Source organism: Tachyglossus aculeatus, chromosome 11, assembly GCF_015852505.1.
Source record: "Tachyglossus aculeatus isolate mTacAcu1 chromosome 11, mTacAcu1.pri, whole genome shotgun sequence".
Lineage (NCBI taxonomy): Eukaryota > Metazoa > Chordata > Mammalia > Monotremata > Tachyglossidae > Tachyglossus > Tachyglossus aculeatus.
In genome coordinates this window covers 67,594,736-67,613,960 of record NC_052076.1, presented here as the reverse complement: position 1 = coordinate 67,613,960, position 19,225 = coordinate 67,594,736, and positions in this window count along the sequence as shown.

Below are 19,225 nucleotides of genomic sequence, written 5' to 3'. Positions count from 1 at the left end.
TATCGTGGCCTCCCCTCTCCCTACCTTTAACCCCACTCCTTCTCCCTCCTCTCCCCTTCTCTGCTCTACTGTCCCTAGTGAGCTGAGTCTGTGCACTGGGGAACTCTACAGAATATTATATTTGTGGTACTTGAGCACGTACTATGTGCTAAGCACTGGCATAGATTCAATTTCAGCAGTTAGGACAGCCCCATCTCAGATGGGGATCACAGCCTAAGAAGGTGCAAGAATAAGTATTTAGTCCCCCTTTTACAGATGAGGAAACTGAGTCACAGAGAAGTACCATGCCCTCCCTCCCCACATCTGCCAAGCTAGCTCTCTTCCTCCCTTCAAGGCCCTACTGAAAGCTCACCTCCTCCAGGAGGCCTTCCCAGACTGAGCCCCCTCCTTCCTCTCCCCTTCCTCACCCTCTCCATCCCCCCCGCCTTACCTCCTTCCCTTCCCCACAGCACCTGTATATATGCATATGTTTGTATGTATTTATTACTCTATTTATTTTACTTGTACATATCTATTCTATTTATTTTATTTTGTTAATATGTTTTGTTTTGTTCTCTGTCTCCCCCTTCTAGACTGTGAGCCCACTGTTGGGTAGGGACTGGCTCTATATGTTGCCAACTTGTACTTCCCAAGCTCTTAGTACAGTGCTCTGCACACAGTAAGCATTCAATAAATACGATTGATTGATTGATTGGTTGATTGATTAAAGGCCACACAGCAGGCAAATTACAGAGCTGGAATGAGAAACCAGGCCCTCTGATTCCCAGGCCCAGTCTTTCCACCAGCCCATGGTTCTTCAGTGATCAGTGGTCAGTTCAGAACTACCTGGGTTCTAATCCTGCCTCCGCCACTTGTCTGCTGTGTGGCCAAACTTCTCTGGGCCTCAGTTACCTCACCCATAAAATGGGGATTAAGAGTGTGATCCCCATGTGGGACACGGACTGTGTGTCCAACCTGATTAACTTGTATCTACCCCAGCACTTAAAACAGTGCTTGGCACATAGTAAGCACTTGAGCACCATAATTTTATTATTACTATCATTATGTAATTTATTCTTTATTGTGATAGTTCCATACGGATATGAGCATTAATGTTTTAAAATGTTCTTGAGATTATTAAGGGCAGAGAGTCGAGGAGAGAGACAAAGGCCAGAGAAAGAATAGCCCTGCACACAGTAAACAGTCAATAAATACAAAAGAAAAGGGAAGCAGCAGTGGCTGCTGGAAGGCTACCAGGCCAGCTGTGATGTGCATTGTGAGTTGGAGCTGGGACAATCCTACAAGAGGGGATAAAGCCGGTTACCCGATCAAGACGCAAGATGACAACCCCTCTTTGGGCCGAGGAGTGGGAGTGGATTTGGGATCTTTGTGGCATTTTCATCCACAGATTCTTTTATCCTGAATTCCCGAAGCTTTGTTGGAGAACAAATGCTTTCCGTTCAGCCTCTGGGCTGTCTTGGCCCGCGCAGAAAATAACACAGGGAATTGCTGCCTCTCATCCTATGTCCAGTGGAATTTAGGAAATGTAAAATTGTTACATAATTAGAACAAACACAAATAGGGAGAGGTCAAGTTGTGCATGTTTGCAAAGTAAAATTAAGATAAACAGTTTAAATTGAATTTATATTTTAAAACTTGAATAATTGATCCCGTGTCATTCTCTGCAAAGGAGTGTTCTTGCCTTAACTGATTAGTCCTGGAATCTTTTCAGATGCAGAGGCAGAGATACGGCCCCATTTAGCAAGAGTATCATTACCGTGATATTCTTTTGCCCCCACAGAAACCAAATTTTTCCCTGGCAATGCAGCCAGGGGAAGAGCAAAAAGAAGAAACCTCTCTTCCCGGAACCGATAACTAAAAGGTGATGATGATGACAAGAATGACATCTGTGGAGTCTCCCATCAAGGACAACAGACCAGCCTTGGTCTTGCAACTTCCTGAGAACCAACACAAAGGAATTAATTACAGTGCAAGTGGCGTGCACAGCATGTTGGCAAATAGAAGAAGGAGGAGAAGAATGATGATTTTTGTATTTGTGAAGCATTTACTATGTGCTCAGCATTAACCTAAGCTTGGGGTAGATATAAGTTAATCAGGTTGGATTTGGTCCCTGTCCTGCATGGGGCTCATAGTCTAAGTAGGAGAGAGAACAACTATTGAATCCCCATTTTACAGATGAGGAAACTGACACAGAGAGGTTGTGATTGACCAAGATCACGCAGCAGGCAAGTGGCAGGGCTGGGATTAGAACCTAGTGGAAAGAGCATGGGTCTGTGAGTCAAGGGTCCCGAGTTCCAATCCTGGCTCCACCACTCGTCTGCTCTGTGACCTTGGGCAAGTCACTTCACTTCCCTTCTCTCCATTTACCTCATCTGTAAAATGGGAATTAAGACCGTGAGTCTCACGGGGTACATGGACTATGTCCAACCTGATTATTTTGTATCTACCCCAGCACTTAGTTCTGTGCCTGACATGTAGCAAGTGCTTAACAAATAACATTAAAAAATTATTTACAAGAAATCATTCTAATTCCTAGTTGGCCTCAATGAAGAATGGGATTACCTCCTTCCCTTCCCCACAGCACCTGTATATATGTATATATGTTTGTACATATTTATTACTCTATTTATTTATTTATTTTACTTGTACACATCTATTCTATTTATTTTATTAGTATGTTTGGTTTTGTTCTCTGTCTCCCCCTTTTAGACTGTGAGCCCACTGTTGGGTAGGGACTGTCTCTATATGTTGCCAACTTGTACTTCCCAAGCACTTAGTACAGTGCTCTGCACACAGTAAGCACTCAATAAATATGATTGATTGATTGATTGATTAAATGGGCTCTGCACATTCAAGTCTCTAGACTGTAAACTTCTTATGGGTAAGAACACGTCTGCAAATTCTGCTGTACTACACTCTTCCAAGGAAGAGTGTACTACATTCTCCTCCTTCCTCCTGGGATGTGGAGAACTATTTCCCACCCTGGGCCTCTTCCTTGCTGGAAGCCCAGGTGATGACACAGTTGTAGCGGGAAAGTTCACCTCAGGCCTCCTTGGCTGCCCCAGCATCATAGGGGGCAGCAGGATGGGGAAGGAGTGGGGAGGGGGCAGACAAGCAAGGTCCCTCTGGGCCTTTGGCTCTCGATTGTCCAGTGCGGGGGACCTGAGAGGAGAAGCAGTTGTCTCCCTCAACTGGTAGTGATGCTGGATGGGAAGAGGGCCAAATGGATCAAGTAATTTCCCATAGACCATTGTTTCATAACCTTCTCATTCCCTATGCCCAGGCCTGACCAGAGCATCAGGATTTTCTGGGTAGCCACTAGAGTCCTGGCAGATATGCCAAGACCACTCCCCTTGACATCAGGGCTTGGCACAGAGCAACTCCAGCCCATGATGCCAAGAGACCCCACCCTCTAATCCCTTCAACTGAACTTCTCCACTTGTTCCTTGCTTGTTAACTGACTCTCCTCAGAAATCCAGATCCCGTTTCTCTCCTTCAGCCTCAGTTTTCCCATACATTCACCCCAAAGGGCTCCAGGAGTCATGGAGGGCCGTGATTCATTTTACAGTTTAGAACTGAGAAGAAAAACAGAGGACAGGGCCTCCTTGCAGGGCTATGGCAGCCCCACCCTGGGGCCCCTGGGCATATTGGCTCAAGCAGAAGTCTGAGACTTTGGTGGTTGGATCATCCGACCACCCATTGGAAGTCTCTTCCTTCATTCATTCATTCATCCACCCCTCTTCTTCCATTACCCTGGATGGAGACTCCAGCCCCTTTGTCATTGGTCTTGGGTTGCTATGCTGACCTGCCTCTTTTGCTCCCTCCAGACTGTCCACCACCAAACGCCTATGGTAGCTAGCTCGCCTGACACGGGCCTGCTGGTCTAGGCTGTGGTTCCTAGCGCTGTAAACGTGTCTTGCCTAGATGATCCTTCTGTGCACATCACCAGGGCTTAGTGCAGGATGTTGCACCCCTGCCAACACGACAGGCAGAAAAAAGTAAGTGTGTGTGGTGTCGCATGACCTGCTCCCATGATAATTTATCCCACCCTGCAGGTTCTCCATCCCAAAGTCTTCATGAGCTGACCAAGGCTCTGGTCCATCATTGGTGAAAGGACACACCACCTTTACCAAAAGCAACACCAACAAAAGCAAAGGTACCGAACCCCAAGAGGAGCGTGACACTTCCCAAGACCCAAGAATCAGTCCAGGGCCTTTCTCAAAATAGAACCCAGGCCACCCTACTTCCCAAGCTTGGCTTCCCACCCACAGCTGCACCAAACTGGCATCTCCCTCGGTAACGCGGAGCGATGGGAAGAAGACCTCCCATCTCTGGCCCTTTTCCGATGAATTGTAACAGAACACCAGCCTTGTCCACCTGGGCCCTTTCTCATGGAGGGACTACCCTCCCCCCAAGTCCAAGCAACTTCTGTCCCCCGAGGAGGAGCCAGGGGAAACAGCGAGAACATAGTGTACTCCAGTACCATAACCAAAATAGTCATTCATTTTCCTGGCAGGCTGGCTTTAAGCAACTATAGTGTGAGTAAACACGGGAGCAGTGGTGACAAGCAGCCTGGATTGCTCTCCACATGCGCCCAGGCGCTGGTTCGTCCACCAAAAGCTGATGGGATCACTCAGGAAGAGGTTCTGAGGGCTGGGGTGTGGAGGAGTAGGAATTCCCGGGATTGATGGGAAGGAAAGGCTCAGCAAGGGACCAATGCAGACTGATTGTCAGGATGCGTGGGTGCTCGTATTTATTGAGCGCTTACTGTGTGCAGAGCACTGCATTAAGTGATTCGGACAGTACAATATAACAACAAACAGACACATTCCCTGCCCATAATGAGCTTACAGTCTAGAGGGGAAGATGACATTAATATAAACGCATACTTTACAGATATGTATATAAGTGCTGTAAAGCTGGGAGGTGGGGTGAAGTAAAGGGAGCAACTCAGGGTGACCAGAAGGGAGTGGAAGAAAAAGAAAAGAGGGCTTAGTTAGGGAAGGCCTCTTGGAAAAGATGTGTCTTCAGCAAGGCTTTGAAGAGGGGAGAGGTGTGAAAAGGGAGGGTGTCCAAGGCAGGATGTGGGTGAGGTCTGTAGTGAGATGGATGAGATCGAGGTAGTAGGTTAGCATTAGAGGAGCCAAGTGTGAGGTCTGGGTTGCAGTAAGAAAGTAGCGAGGTGAGGTAGGAAGGAACATGGTGATTGAGAGTTTCAAAGCCAATGGTAAGGAGTTTTGGTTTTATGCAGAGGTGGATGGGCAACCACTGGAGGTTTTTGAGGAGTGGGGAAACATGGACTGAAGATTTTCGTAGAAAAATAATCCAGGCAGCAGAGTGAAGTATGGACTGGAGTGCGGAGAAACAGCAGGCAGGGAGGTTGCTAAAGTAAACAAGGCCAGCTATGATAAGTGCTTGGATTAACATGATAGCAGTTTAAATAGAGAGGAAAAGAAGGACTTTAGCGATGATATGAGGTTGAACTGACAGAATTTAGTGATAGATTGAAGATGTGGGTTGAAAGAGAGAGGAGTCAGGGATAAAGCCAAAACTACAGGCTTGTGAGTCAGGAATGACGGTGGTGCTGTCTACAGTGATGGGAAAGTCAGGAGAAGGGCAGAGTTCGGGTGGAAAGATATGGCTTTTTTTTATAATGGCATTTATTAAGCGCTTACTATGTGCAAAGCACTGTTCTAAGCACTGAAGCACTGTTCTAAACACTGCTTTGGACATGTTACGTTTGAGATAATGACAGGACACCCAAGTAGAAATGTTTGGAAATCAGGAGGAGACGTGAAACCACAGAGAGGAAGAAAGATCAGAGCCGGAGATGTGGGTTTGGGAATCATCTGTATAGAGGTGGTAGTTGAAGCCAATTGAGAGAATGAGTTCTCTGAATCTTGAGGAAGCCCCATAGTTAGGGGGCAGGAGGCAGAGGAGGAGCCCCCAAAAGGGTCTGAGAATGAGCAGTCAGAGAGATAGGAGGAGAACCAAGATAGAGCAGTGTCAGTGAAGCCAAGGTTGGATAATGTTTCCAGGAGAAGGGGATGGTTGAGTGTCAAAGGCAGCTGAAAGATCGAGGAGGATTAGGATGGAGTAGAGACCATTGGATTTGGCAAGAAAGAGATCACTGGTGACCTTTGATAGGGTGGTTTCTGTGGAATGAAGGGGATGGAAGCCAGACTGGAGGAAAAGAACATGAGGCAGTGGGTATAGACAACCCACTCAAGGAGTTTGGAGAGGAATGGTAGCAGGGAGTTGGGGCCATAACTGAAGGGAGGCATGGGGTCAAGGAAAGGTTTTTTTTTAGGATGGGGAAAGATGGGCATGTTTGAAAGCAATGGGAAAGAAGCCATTGGAGAGCGAACGATAGAAGATGGGAGTTAGGGAGGAAAGAAGCATGGGGGCAAAGATTTTGATAAGGTGCAAAGGAATAGGGTCAGATGCAGAGGTGGAGAGGGTGGATTTTGAGAGAAGGCAGGAGATCTCTTGAAATATTGCTTGGAAACACGGGAGAGTTGAAGAAGGGGCAGGAGGAGGGAGCAAGTGGGGAAGGGCGGAGTAGATTTTTAGGAAGATCACACCTGACAGTTTCAATTTTCCTCAGTAAAGTAGGTGGCCAGGTCACTAGGGCCAAGAAATGGAGGAGGTGAGGGGACAGGGCGTTTGAGGAGGGAGTTAAACATCTGGAACAACCGGCAAGGGCAATGGCTTGGGTGCCAATAAGGTTGGAGAAATAATTTTGTCAGGCAGAGGAGAGGGCAGAGTTCAAATAGGCAAGGATAAAGTTGAAGTGGACAAGATCGGCCTGATATCTAGATTTCTGCCAGCAGTGCTCTATGGCTAGTGCACAAGAACGAAGGAAGGGGGCTGTACAGGTGATCCAGGGATGTAGTTTAATGGCACGAGATCAACGAAGGGAGCAAGTGAGTTGAGTTCAGTAGAGAGGACGGTGTTGAAAGTGTCACTTTGGTCATCAACAGAAAGTAGTTTGGTTATGGAGGCTAATTGGGGCATGATGAGTTGAGAAAGTTGGATGGGGTCAAAAGATCGGAGGCCTCTGTGGGGGTAGAGCACAGATTTGTGTGGAGGAGATGTGAGGGAGAGAAGGCAGGTGAGGAGGTTGTGGTCAGATAGAGGGATTTCAAACTTGGTGCAGGTAGAGATTGTGCAGTGGTTAGAGATGATGGGATCAAGTGTGTATCCAAGTTGATGAGTGGGTGAGCTAGGGTGGAGCAAGAGGTCAGTGGAGTTGAGGAGTGATCAAAAGTGGGCAGTACAAGGGTCATCAGGAACATCTATGTGGATATTAAAGTCCCCAAGGATCAAATTTAGAGATGGAGAGAGAAGGAATGTGAGAAAGGGATCAAAATGGTTAATAAAAGTTGGAGTTGGTTTCTGGGGCAGTACATGACAGTTAATAGGAACTGGAATGGGTGATTGAGGTAGATGATGTGGGCTTCGAAGAAGGAAAAGAAAAGGATGAGGGAAGTGGAATTGTGTGAAAGTGTCATTGGGGTTCCAGAAGGAAGCCAACACCTCCTCTTTTCCCGTGAGTCTGGGGGAGTGGGTGAAGGTGAGGCCCCCTTTAGAGTGGTGGTATTTAGAGAGAGAGAGAAAGGGGAGACCGTCACCTGGAAAGAGCCGGGTTTCAGTGATGGAGAGGAGGAGCAGTGATTGGTTCAGGTACAGGTCAAGGATGAAGGGAATCTTCCCCATGATGGAGCGAGGGTTCTACTTGGCTCAGCACTTGGCTGAGGCTGTGGAGGGGTGTGGAAGGTGAGGGAGAAGTACGAGGGGTGGGGAGGGATTGGATGTGAGTTAGCTGATGGGAACCAGTGCAGGGGGAGGGGGATCAGGGGTGAAAGTGGAATGGGATGAGAGGGATAGGGTGGGAACGGTGCAAGGGGTGGGGAGAAGTTGGATGGGGGGGGGGGGAGGGAGTGTTTTTTGGGAGAAGAGAGGTCAGTCTGTCTGTCTGTCTGGAATCTATCTGTCAGGATGGCCCGGAGCATTGTCTGCAGGATGAAGGACCTGGGGGTGAGCGGGGAGGACAGCAGCTCACCAGAACACCAAATTGTGATTGCAGACACAATTCTAGGAAACCCTCAGACTATTTCAAACCCAACTGCAGAGCTGCGGGCCCTTCTTGGATCTTCCCATTGTCACATAGAGACTCACGGGCCACCATCACTACTCCCCTTCTGGGTAGAACAAAAAGAGAATGACAGATGAGTAAGCAAAACTCTAGGCTCAGACGATAGGAGCAACATTTGATCTGGAAGCTCAGAGTTCAGAAACGAAACTAATTGTGAGGGAGTGGGGGCAGTGGCAGCAGTGGAGAGAGTGGCAGTAATGTAGGCAGCAGCAGTGGTGAAGGCAGTGCGATAGCAGTGATAGAGGAGGCAGTGGAAGCAGTGGCAGAAAAAATAGCGGCAGCAACAGCAGTAATAACAGTGGCTGGCGTCAGTCAGTAAGTCAATCATATTTAAAGTGCGCTTACTGTGTGCAGATCACTGTACTAAGCACTTGGAAGAGTACAATATAACAATAATCAGACTCATTCCATGACCACAGTGGGCTTACAGTCTAGAGCAGGAGACACACATTAATATATATATATATAAATTAATTACAGATTTGTATGTAAGTGCTGTGGGGCTGCGAGGGGAGTGAATAGAGGGAGCAAGTCAGGTGGATGCAGAAAGGAGTGGGAGAAAAGGAGGGCATAGTCAGAGAATGGAGATGTGCCTGCAATAAGGTTTCAAAGGAGGGGAGAGTCTGTTGGATATGAACAGGGAGGATATTCCAGGCCAGAGGCAGGATGTGAGTGAGGGGTCAGTGGCAAGATAGAACAGTGAGTAGATTGGCATTAGAAGTGAAGTGTGTGGTCTAGGTTGTCGTAGGAGAGTAGCAAAGTGAGGTAGCAGGGGTGATTGAGTGCTTTAAAGCCAGTGTTGAAGAGTTTCTGTTTGATGTCTCTCCCCACTTCAGTTCATACTTCACTCTGCTGCCCCGATTATCTTTATACAGAAACACTCTGGGCATATCATCCCCCTCCTCAAAAATCTCCAGTGGTTGCCTATCAAATTTCGCATCAAGCAAAAACTCCTTACTACTGGCTTCAAAGCTCTCCATCACCTCGCCCCTTCCTACCTCATTTCCCGTCTCTCCTTCTACAGCCCAGCCTGCACACTCTGCTCCTCTGCTGCTAACCTCCTCACTGTGCCTCATTCTCACCTGTCCTGCTGTCGACCCATGGCTCACCTCTTACCTCTGGCCTGGAATGCCCTCCCTCCTCACATCCGCCAAACTAGCTCTCTTCCCCTCTTCAAAGCCCTTCTGAAAGCCCACCTCCTCCAAGAGGCCTTCCCAGCCTTACCCCCCTTTTCCTTAGCTCCCCGTCGCCGTCACCCCAACTCGCTCCCTTTCCTCTACCCCTAGCCCTACAGCACTTGTGTATATGTGTACATACCTATAATTCTATTTATTTATATGGATGCCTGTTTTGATGTCTGACTCCCCTCTTCTACACTGTGAGCCCGGTGTGGGCAGAGATTGTCGCTCTTTATTGCTGAATTGTACTTTCCAAGCACTAGTACAGTGCTCTGAGCACAGTAGGCACTCAATAAATACGACTAAATGAATGAATAAATGTGGAGGTGGATGGGAAACCACTGGAGGTTTTTGAGGAGTGCAGAGACCTAGCCTGAATGTAGTGTAGTGGTGACAGAAGTGATGGCAGAGGTAGCAGTGGTAGTAGTGGGGGCAACAGCAGCAGCAGAGGCAACACGGCGGCATTGGCAGCTGTGTCATATTCCAGCTCCATCTCTGCCTCTGCTCAATGGAGTGCGTGTGTCCAGGATGCCAAGACCTAGGACTTCTGCCTCTACACTTTCAGCCAAAGTTAAATTTCACAGCAGTGGCATCTCCTTCAAATGTGAAACATATATTCAATCAATCAATCATATTTATTGAGCGCTTACTGTGTGCAGAGCACTGTACTAAGTGCTTGGGAAGTACAAGTTGGCAACATATAGAGACGGTCCCTACCCAACAGTGGGTTCACAGTCTAGAAGGGGGAGACAGAGAACAAAACAAAACATATTCACAAAATAAAATAAATAGAATAAATATGTACAAATAAAAATCGATCGAGTAATAATATGTACAAACATATATACATATATACAGGTGCTGTGGGGAAGGGAAGGAGGTAAGGTGGGGGGGATGGGGAGGGGGAGGATGGAGAGAGGAAGGAGGGGGCTCAGTCTGGGAGACCTCCTGGAGGAGGCGAGCTCTCATTAGGGCCTTGAAGGGAAGAAGAGAGCTAGCTTGACGGATGTGCGGAGGGAGGGCATTCCGGGCCCAGGGGATGACATGGGCCGGGGGTCGATGGTGGGACAGGAGAGAATGAGGCACAGTGAGGAGATTAGCGGCAGAGGAGCGGAGGGTGTGGGCTGGGCTATAGGAGAGAAGGGAGGTGAGGTAGGAGGGGGCGAGGTGATGGACAGCCTTGAAGCCGAGGGTGAGGAGTTTATGCCTGATGCATAGGTTGATTGGTAGCCACTGGAGATTTTCGAGGAGGGGAGTAACATGGCCAGACCGTTTCTGGACAAAGACAATCCGGGCAGTGGCATGAAGTATGGATTGAAGTCGGGAGAGACAGGAGGATGGGAGATTGGAGAGGAGGCTGATACAGTAGTCCAGACAGGCTAGGATGAGAGCTTGAACGAGCAAGGTAGCGGTTTGGATGGAGAGGAAAGGGCAGATCTTGGCAATGTTGCAGAGCTGAGACTGGCAGGTTTTGGTGACGGATTGGATGTGAGGGGTGAACGAGAGAGCGGAGTCGAGGATGACACCAAGGTTGCGGGCCTGTGAGACGGGAAGGATGGTAGTGCCGTCAACAGCGATGGGAAAGTCAGGGAGAGGGCAGGGTTTGGGAGGGAAGACAAGGAGTTCAGTCTTGGACATGTTGAGTTTTAGGTGGTGGGCAGATATCCAGATGGAGATGTCCTGAAGGCAGGAGGAGATGTGAGCCTGGAGGGAGGGGGAGAGAGCAGGGGCAGAGATGTAGATTCATGTATATTCATGTAATAGTATAAAAATCCCTCCTCCAAACACATCAAGCACAAGACTGGTTTCCACCCCTCATTCCTCCCTATGCCTTCCAACTCCTTAAGCTCTTTCACGTCCTCTCTCCCTATTAACAACCCCAAGGCTGTGAGAACTGCTGGGTTGGGCCCAGGGATCAGTTGAAAAACTTTTATTCACACAGGGCAGTCTCCTCTGCCACCAAATCCCCATTCCAGCCACTCCTTGGGGAGAGGGAAAGGCCAAGGAAGGCTATAAAGCAGTCAGTCATCTGACATCGTACTAGACAGTCTGCTTTTCATCTAGCTTGAAGGGGTAAAGGGTGGATCAGGGGAGGCAGAGGAAGTATTAGATCCAGGGAAAGATGTTTTGAAAGATTCGGTTTTATTATTAAGAGACCACTGAACATTGTTGAGATTTCCAATCTTGGTATCGGCCTGCAGTAGCAACTGGGGGAGAAGCTCCAGGAGCTGGGAAGATGCCAGGGTCTGGGGAGCCGTGGGAGTGGGAGGGAGCGATCAATAAACACAGATGCTGCTGCTGCAGTTTATTGTACGTATCTGTAATTTATTTATATTAATGTCCGTCTCTCCCTCTAAATTGTAAGCTCACTGTGGGCAGGGAATGTGTCTGTTTACTGTTATTTTGTTCTCTCCCAAGAACTTAGTACAGTGCTCTGCACATAGTAAGTACACAATAAAAACAATTGACTGAATGAATTAATACTTTGGTTGATACTTCTGGCACTGAATTCCACAGCTCAGACATGACCCCAGGCCTCATTCAGGTATGGATGGAGGAAAGGCAGAGGCTGTGAAAGAATTCATTCATTCATTCAAGAATTGGGAGCAGCATGCTTGGTCTCGTGGCTAGAGGTAGGGCTGGGAGTCAGAAAGACCTGGGTTCTAATCCCAGCTCTGCCACCTGTCTGCAAGGTGATCTTGGACCACAAATCACTTAATTTCTCTGTGCCTCAGTTACCTCATCTGTAAAATGGGGATTAAGACTGTGAGCCCCATGTGGGACATGGACTGAGCCCAACCTGATTGTCTTGTATCTACCCCAGCGCCCAGTGAAGTGCCTCACACATAGTAAGTGCTTAACAAATACTGTAAGGAAAAAAAAAAAGGGAGGGGCCGGGTACCCCGAAGAAGTGATCCAGGTTCAGACCAGTTTGGGCCAAAAAAAAAAAAATTAAATAATAATAATAATAATAATAATGACATCTGTTAAGCGCTTACTATTTGCGAAGCACTGTTCTAAGTGCTGGGGGGTACAAAGTGATCAGGTTGTCCCACGTAGGGCTCACAGTTCCCATTTTACAGATGAGGTAACTGAGGCCCAGAGAAGTTAAGTGATTTGCCCAAAGTCACACAGCTGGCAAGTGGCGGAACCAGGATTAGAACCCATGACCTCTGGCTCCCAAGCCCAGGCTCTTTCCACCGAGCCATGCTGCTTCTCAAGCGGCTTGCCAAAATGGCAGCAGTCATGTCACATCATCACATCCCGAGTGCTGGTGTAGTGTGTGCGTGATGTCATATGGTGTCAGGGTCCGGTTTCCTGGAGTGCCATCACTGGCCACCCGAAGAGGGCTGGGAAGGGAGGAGCAAAGGCAAACCCACCGGGACAAACTGAAGGCAGTGCCAATGGGAGGTCAGCCTAGGGCAGTGGATCTGCCAGGCACCAGCACACCATGAGTTGCATTCAGCCGTTCAAAGAATCAAGGTCTAATGGCCTAGTGGAAAAAGCACAGGAGTAGGAGCCAGAAGCCCTATTTCTAGTCTCAGCTCTGCCACTGGCCTGCTGGGTGACATTGGCTAGCTAAATCACTTGTGCTTTTTGCGCCTCAATGTCCTCCTCTGAAAAATTGGGGTTAGATAGACTGTGAACCCCATGTGGAGCAGGGGCTCCATTGGATATGATGATCTTGTATCTACTCAGGGACTTAGTAAGTGTTTAATAAATGGAATTATTATTATCTATTGAGTGCATACTGGGTATTGGACTAAGCACTTGGGAAAATACAATAGAGGTAGAGGACACGTTTCCTGCCCACAACAGGGTTCCAGTCTAATGGGGGAGAAAGACACAACATAATTTATAGATAGGTGGAAGGAGTGTTTAATTAGCACTTTAATATTCACCCAACTCCCATCCCCACAACATTTATATTCTGTTATTCCACCTACTTGTAATTTATTTTAATGTCTGTCTCCCCTACAAAATTGTTAACTGGTTGAGGGCAGGAAACTTGTCTACTGACTCTATTCTACTCTCCCCTATACTTAGTACAGTGCTCGGCCCACATTAAACACTCAAACACTACTGACTTTCATAATAGAATGGGTAAAATGATAGGTTCAAAAGTACTAAGGGAGGTTGTGAATGCCTAAATGCTGTGGTGTGCAAAAGTGCTGAGATGATAGATTAGAGGACGTGACCTGTTGGAGAGAAAAGTCAATCAGGGAAAGCCTCCTGGAAGAAGTGGAATTTCAGGATAAGCATTATCCTGTACCCTTTAAGCATTTGATATTCACCCTACCCTCAGCCCTACACCACTTATGTACATAGCTGTATATCATGTATTTATTTTAAAGTCAGTCTCTCCCCCTCTAGACCGTAAACTCATTGTGGGCAGAGATTGTCTGCCAATTCTGTTTTATTGTACCCTCTAGAGTGCTTAGTACAATGCTCTGCGCACAGCAAATGCTCAATAGATATCATTGATTGAATGATAGATTGACTGTAGTCTTCAGAAATGGTGACATTCCACCATCCTCTCTCAGCCCAGGTCCAGCAAGTAGAAGCACTCCTTAGTGATGTACAGATTTCTGACTGGTGCGTAAGTACCAGGATTATTTTTTCCTCCCTTTCTTAAGAAGCTGGGCTTTTTTCCAGTCTTCTGTACTCTGAGTTCTTAGAAATGATAGCTTGGTGGATCTGTGATGCCTCTGACCAGTGACTAAAGCACTCCAAGTTTCAGAGCATCAGGGCTTGGAACCCATCTAGTTTAAGTAATTCATCATAAATTAATTCCTATGCTAGGTTGGCTCTCTGCCCTCCCAACTCATGGCTTTTCTGTTCTATTTTTTGGATCACAGCTGACCTTTTGTTGTGCAGATGGCTTAAAGGAGGCCAGCCCTGATGCTCACTTGGAAGCAAGTTGAGAAGCTCTTGACTAGATGGAACCTATGGGCCCAACTGTGTCTTTTATTTATACTTGGAAAGAACCATCTTCTTGTTTCCTTGTGTGAGGTCTTCATAAATACAGAAGTTAGCCTAAAGTTCCTGGAAAGCCATGTTTTCCTAACAATTGTATTGTTATCATCGCTAAATCCCTCCAGGAATAATTGTCTGTTGAGGAACGCCGTGGCCAGTGACAGAGGAACCTTACCATGTTGCAGGGGGACTGATGTTTCACAGTGACACACAAGCCTGCTTCTTGGGGCAGGAAAAGCAACATTGGCCCAGAAAAGAATCCATTGTTCTCTGATAGCAAGATGGACACCAGAACTGCCTAAATATTTTCTCCTCAGATCACTGGACCCCTTTCAATGTTATTCCTAAAGGAAGGGAAGTGTTCCATGGCAGGAGGGCGGAGGGATTCCTGGGCCAGATTAATGTAAGGGTTCAGGAGATTGGAGTTCTGGGGCCCCAGACTAATGGGGTCCTAAACTGCAGTGTTTAGTGCCTGGCCCCACTAAAGACCACCCTCAATTTTGCAAATAATAATAATAATAATGATGGTATTTGTTAAGCGCTTACTATGTGCCAGGCAAATGCTGTAGATTCCCCCTGGTATTTTGGAATCACAAAAATAGCAGATGCTTTTGGAACAAAATGGAATAATAATAATAATAATAATGGGATTTTTTTGTTAAGCACTTGGGTAGAAACATGATAATCAGGTTCCACACGGGGCTCACAGAATAAGCAGGAGGGAAAACACGTATTGAATCATTTCAACCCACATATTCAATCTGTCACTAAATCCTGTCACAAAATCACTAATTTGTCCCCTCCTCTCCATCCAAACTGCTATCACGTTATTCCAAGCACTTATCCTATTCTGCCATGAGTACTGCATCAGCCTCCTTGCTGACCTCCCTGCCTCCTGTCTCTTCCCACTCCATTCCATACTTCGGTCTGCTGCTCAGATCATTTTCCTGCCAAGACATTCAGTCCATGTTTCCCCACTCTTCAAGAACCCCCAGTGGTTGCCCATCCACCTCCACAAACAGAAACTCCTCACCACTGGCTTTAAAGCAGTCAAACCTTCTTACCTTAAATCATTGCTCTCCAACTACAATGCAGCACACCCACTTGGCTCCTCTAATGCCAATAATGTCAACCTACTCACTGTACCTTGATCTCATCTATCTTGCCACCGACCTCTCACCCAAGTCCTGCCTCTGCCCTCGAATTCCTTCCCATTGCATATCTAACAGACAATTACTCTCCCCACCTTCAAAGCCTTACTGAAGGCACATCTCCTCCAAAAGGCTTTTCCTATGTCCTTATTTCTTCTTCTCCCACTCCCTTCTGTGTCACCCTTGCACTTGAGTTTGCTCACTTTGTGGGTCATGAGTCCCCCTAGTCCCCCACCATACCAACCAGGACCGTACTGGACCAGGGAAGCCTCAGTGACAAATAGTAGAAGTCAAACCACACCTCTGATCACCTAGGTAACTGTGATAAGTTTTTTTAACATAGTTTTACCAACATGCAAGGGAGTGACACATATACACTCACTCTCTCCACCAAGGTCCCAGTACCAGTCTGTAGTCAGAGGAGGCCGTTCTGCCAATGCTTCTTTCTGCTTCCACATGCTGCTCTCAGCATCCTTGCTCTTTGCTTTTCTGCATGCTTCTGCTCCTCTACTGCCTTTTCTGAGAATGCCTTCAGATGCCCTTCATGATTCAACATGACTGCCTTTTATCTATCTTAGGCATCACAGCTGGGGCTCTAAGTAGCAGTCATTGATTGGCCCAGACCTGTTACTGCGTAGAACAGGGAGAGAAAGCCCTGCCTCCCTCCATGATCCACCCCTACAGGCCTGCAATCACCTGCCTCGAGTAAAGCCCATCATTGCCTTTGCCCATCTCCTCCTTGTTGTTGTTCTTAGATTCGCAAACAGTCATCAATAAGGCAGCTTATTTTGGGCTCACCACATTATTCACCCTTCCCTCACCCCCACAGCAGTTATGTACATATCCATAATTTATTTATATTTATGTCTCTCTCCCCCTCTAGGCTGTAAGCTCATTGTGGGCAAGGATGGTGTCTACCAACTCTATTATATTGTTATATTGTCCTCTCCCAAGCACTTAGTACCGTGCTCTGCACACAGTAAGCCACTCAATAAATACCATTGACTGATTGATTGAATCCCCATTTTAAAGATGAGGGAACAAAGGAACAGAGAAGTTAAGTGGCTCACCCAAGATCACCCAGCAAATAAGTGACAGAGTTGGGATGAGAACCCAGGTCCTCTAATTCTCTTTCCACTACACCATGCTGCTTCCCATTGGTAGAATTAGAAGAAAATGATGGGTCGACATAAGAGTTTGAAGGCTTAGGGTATCTCCTTCCCTTTTGCAGTTGTGAATGTGGGAAGTGGAGCAGAGGGAATAAAGCAAATCCACAAAAGACTATTCGAAGGGGAAAAGTTAATGGTAATAGATGGTCCCTCCATAACCAAGAAGATAGTAATCCCAGAAGGCAACCATTATCCACATGGTTCTTTCAAGGGTCCAGTTGTCACTGCTCTGTGCCCAGTAAGTGCTCAATAAATACCAGTGATTGATTGATTCATTGACTGCTGGGAACAGACCTGGACTGGAGGGGCCATGGGTCTGACTCACTCTGGCACTGGACAAGGTTGAATAATATGCCAACATTATTTGTTGCTGATTTGTACTTCCCAAGTGCTTAGTACAGTGCTTGCTCTGCACACAGCAAGTGCTCAATAAATACGATTGAATGAATCCTTGTTTCTGTTGGTTCTAGTTTTGCGGAGATTTGAATCAACCACGTATGTTCATTAAAATCCACTCCTCCAGGTGCTGCTTGCAGATAGGGAACATTGAGGGGGTGCAGATAGCCAAGGCCAAACCCCAGCTCCCCCAACACTTTCACAAGCAGCAGTAATAAAATAATAATAATAATTGTGGTATTTGTTAAGCGCTCGCTATGTGCCAGGCACAATATTAAGTTCTGGGATCAATACAAGGTTGGACACAGTTCCCATCCCACCTAGGGCTCACAGCCTTAATCCGTATTTTACAGAACTGAGGCACAGAGAAGGTAAGTGACTTGCCCAAGGTCACACAGCAGACAAGTGACAGAGCAGAATTACAACCCAGGTGTTCTGATTCCCACGCCTGTGCTCTTTCCACTAGGCCACGCAGACCTATGCCAAATTCTGTTCTGCTCTTGCCAAGACACCATCCCTTCATTGCATGGGTGGATGGTGGTGAAATCTTTGGAGGTTGAACACTAGAACCAAGAGCTTGCAGAAGGTGCCAGAAAACAGGCCCAGCCCTGAAGAATGGACTTCCAATGCCAACCCAGGGTGTAAATCTTTGTCTCCCGGAGATCCTGGGCCTTCTTTGTGATCTCCGTCCCTTTAGGTAATCCTTGCCCAGCCGACGTCATGAATTAAAGCCCAAGAACCCATTATGGGGACCATATGCGGCTGAAACATTTGGAGGCATAATATCCCGTAACCCAGTGATCCTGTCCCTGGAGCTAATATGAGTTTGGTAACATATGTTTCTGCTATCCATGTCTTGAGATACAGTCATAAAAATATATTATGCACAATGTATGGTTAATTGAAAGATACAGGGGGTATATTAAAAAATAAGCCTGTTTATATGACCTAGGCTGAAATGCATTTAAAATAGAGTGGTCCAAATCAGTGGTTTTTGCAGTGAGGCATTTTTCTGTCTTTTTTCTCTCCCCTCTCCATCTTTTTTTCCTGTGTCACCTGCTGCATGCAGCTTGGATGGGGGAGAGGGGAATTTCCCTCCAAGTCAGTGTCAAATCAGACAATCTTGAGAGGTCAACGAGGCTAGTCTCCAGACTCCAGTCGGGACTATACTCTTGCAAGTAGATTAATAATAGTGATAATTTGCCAAGCACTACATTAAACACTGGGGTAGACTCAAAACAATCAGACAGTCCCTGTCCCGCAAGGGGCTAACTGTCTAAGAGGAAGGGAGAAGAGGCATTTAAGCCTCTTATGGAAAATGAGCTTCATGGAAATTGAGGCAGTGTCTTGCTCAAGCAGCAGGCGTGGGATCAGAACCCAGGTCCCCAGTGTCCCCGGAGACCTAGTAGAAAGAGCACAACCCTGGGGGTCCGAGGTTATGCATTCTAATCCCACCATATTTCTGCTTTGTGACCTTGGGCAAGTCACTTCACTTCTCTGTACCTCAGTTTCCTCATCAGTAAAATCAAGATTGTGAGCCCCATGAGGGACATGGACTCTGTCCAACCTGATTACCTTGTATCAACACCTGTGCTTAGAACAGTGCTTGGCATGTAGTAAGTGCTTAACTAATACCACAAATTATTATTATTATCATTATCATTATTATTATTATTATTATTATCCCCTGACTCCCAAGTCTGTGCTTTTTCCGCTAGGCCACGCTGCTTCTCATCAGTGTTAAAAACAACAGTTTTATCTGATCTACCATCAGGAGTGGGATGATGCCTGCTCTGCCCAGCAACCTGCCCCTGGAGCTATTGGGTAATAATAATAATAATAATAATAATAATAATAATAATAATAATAATAATAATAATGGTATATGTTAAGGGCTAACTATGTGCCAAGCATGATGATCCATGATTCTATGTAAAACCTGGTGTAAAGATCTAAATTCTAGTCCCATCCCTATCACTGAATGCTTTGTGACTTTAGGCAAGTTACTTAAACTCTCTTGTCCCATAAGTAAAATGGGGAGTCTAATCCCTGCTCCTTCCTGTGTCCCTGGGATTGCGAGAGGGCTCCAAGCTTGACTGCCATCTCCAAACTGATTAGCTTATATAATAATATATACTATATTACAGTACATGTATAATATTTATATATTATATATAATATATTGTATATTATATG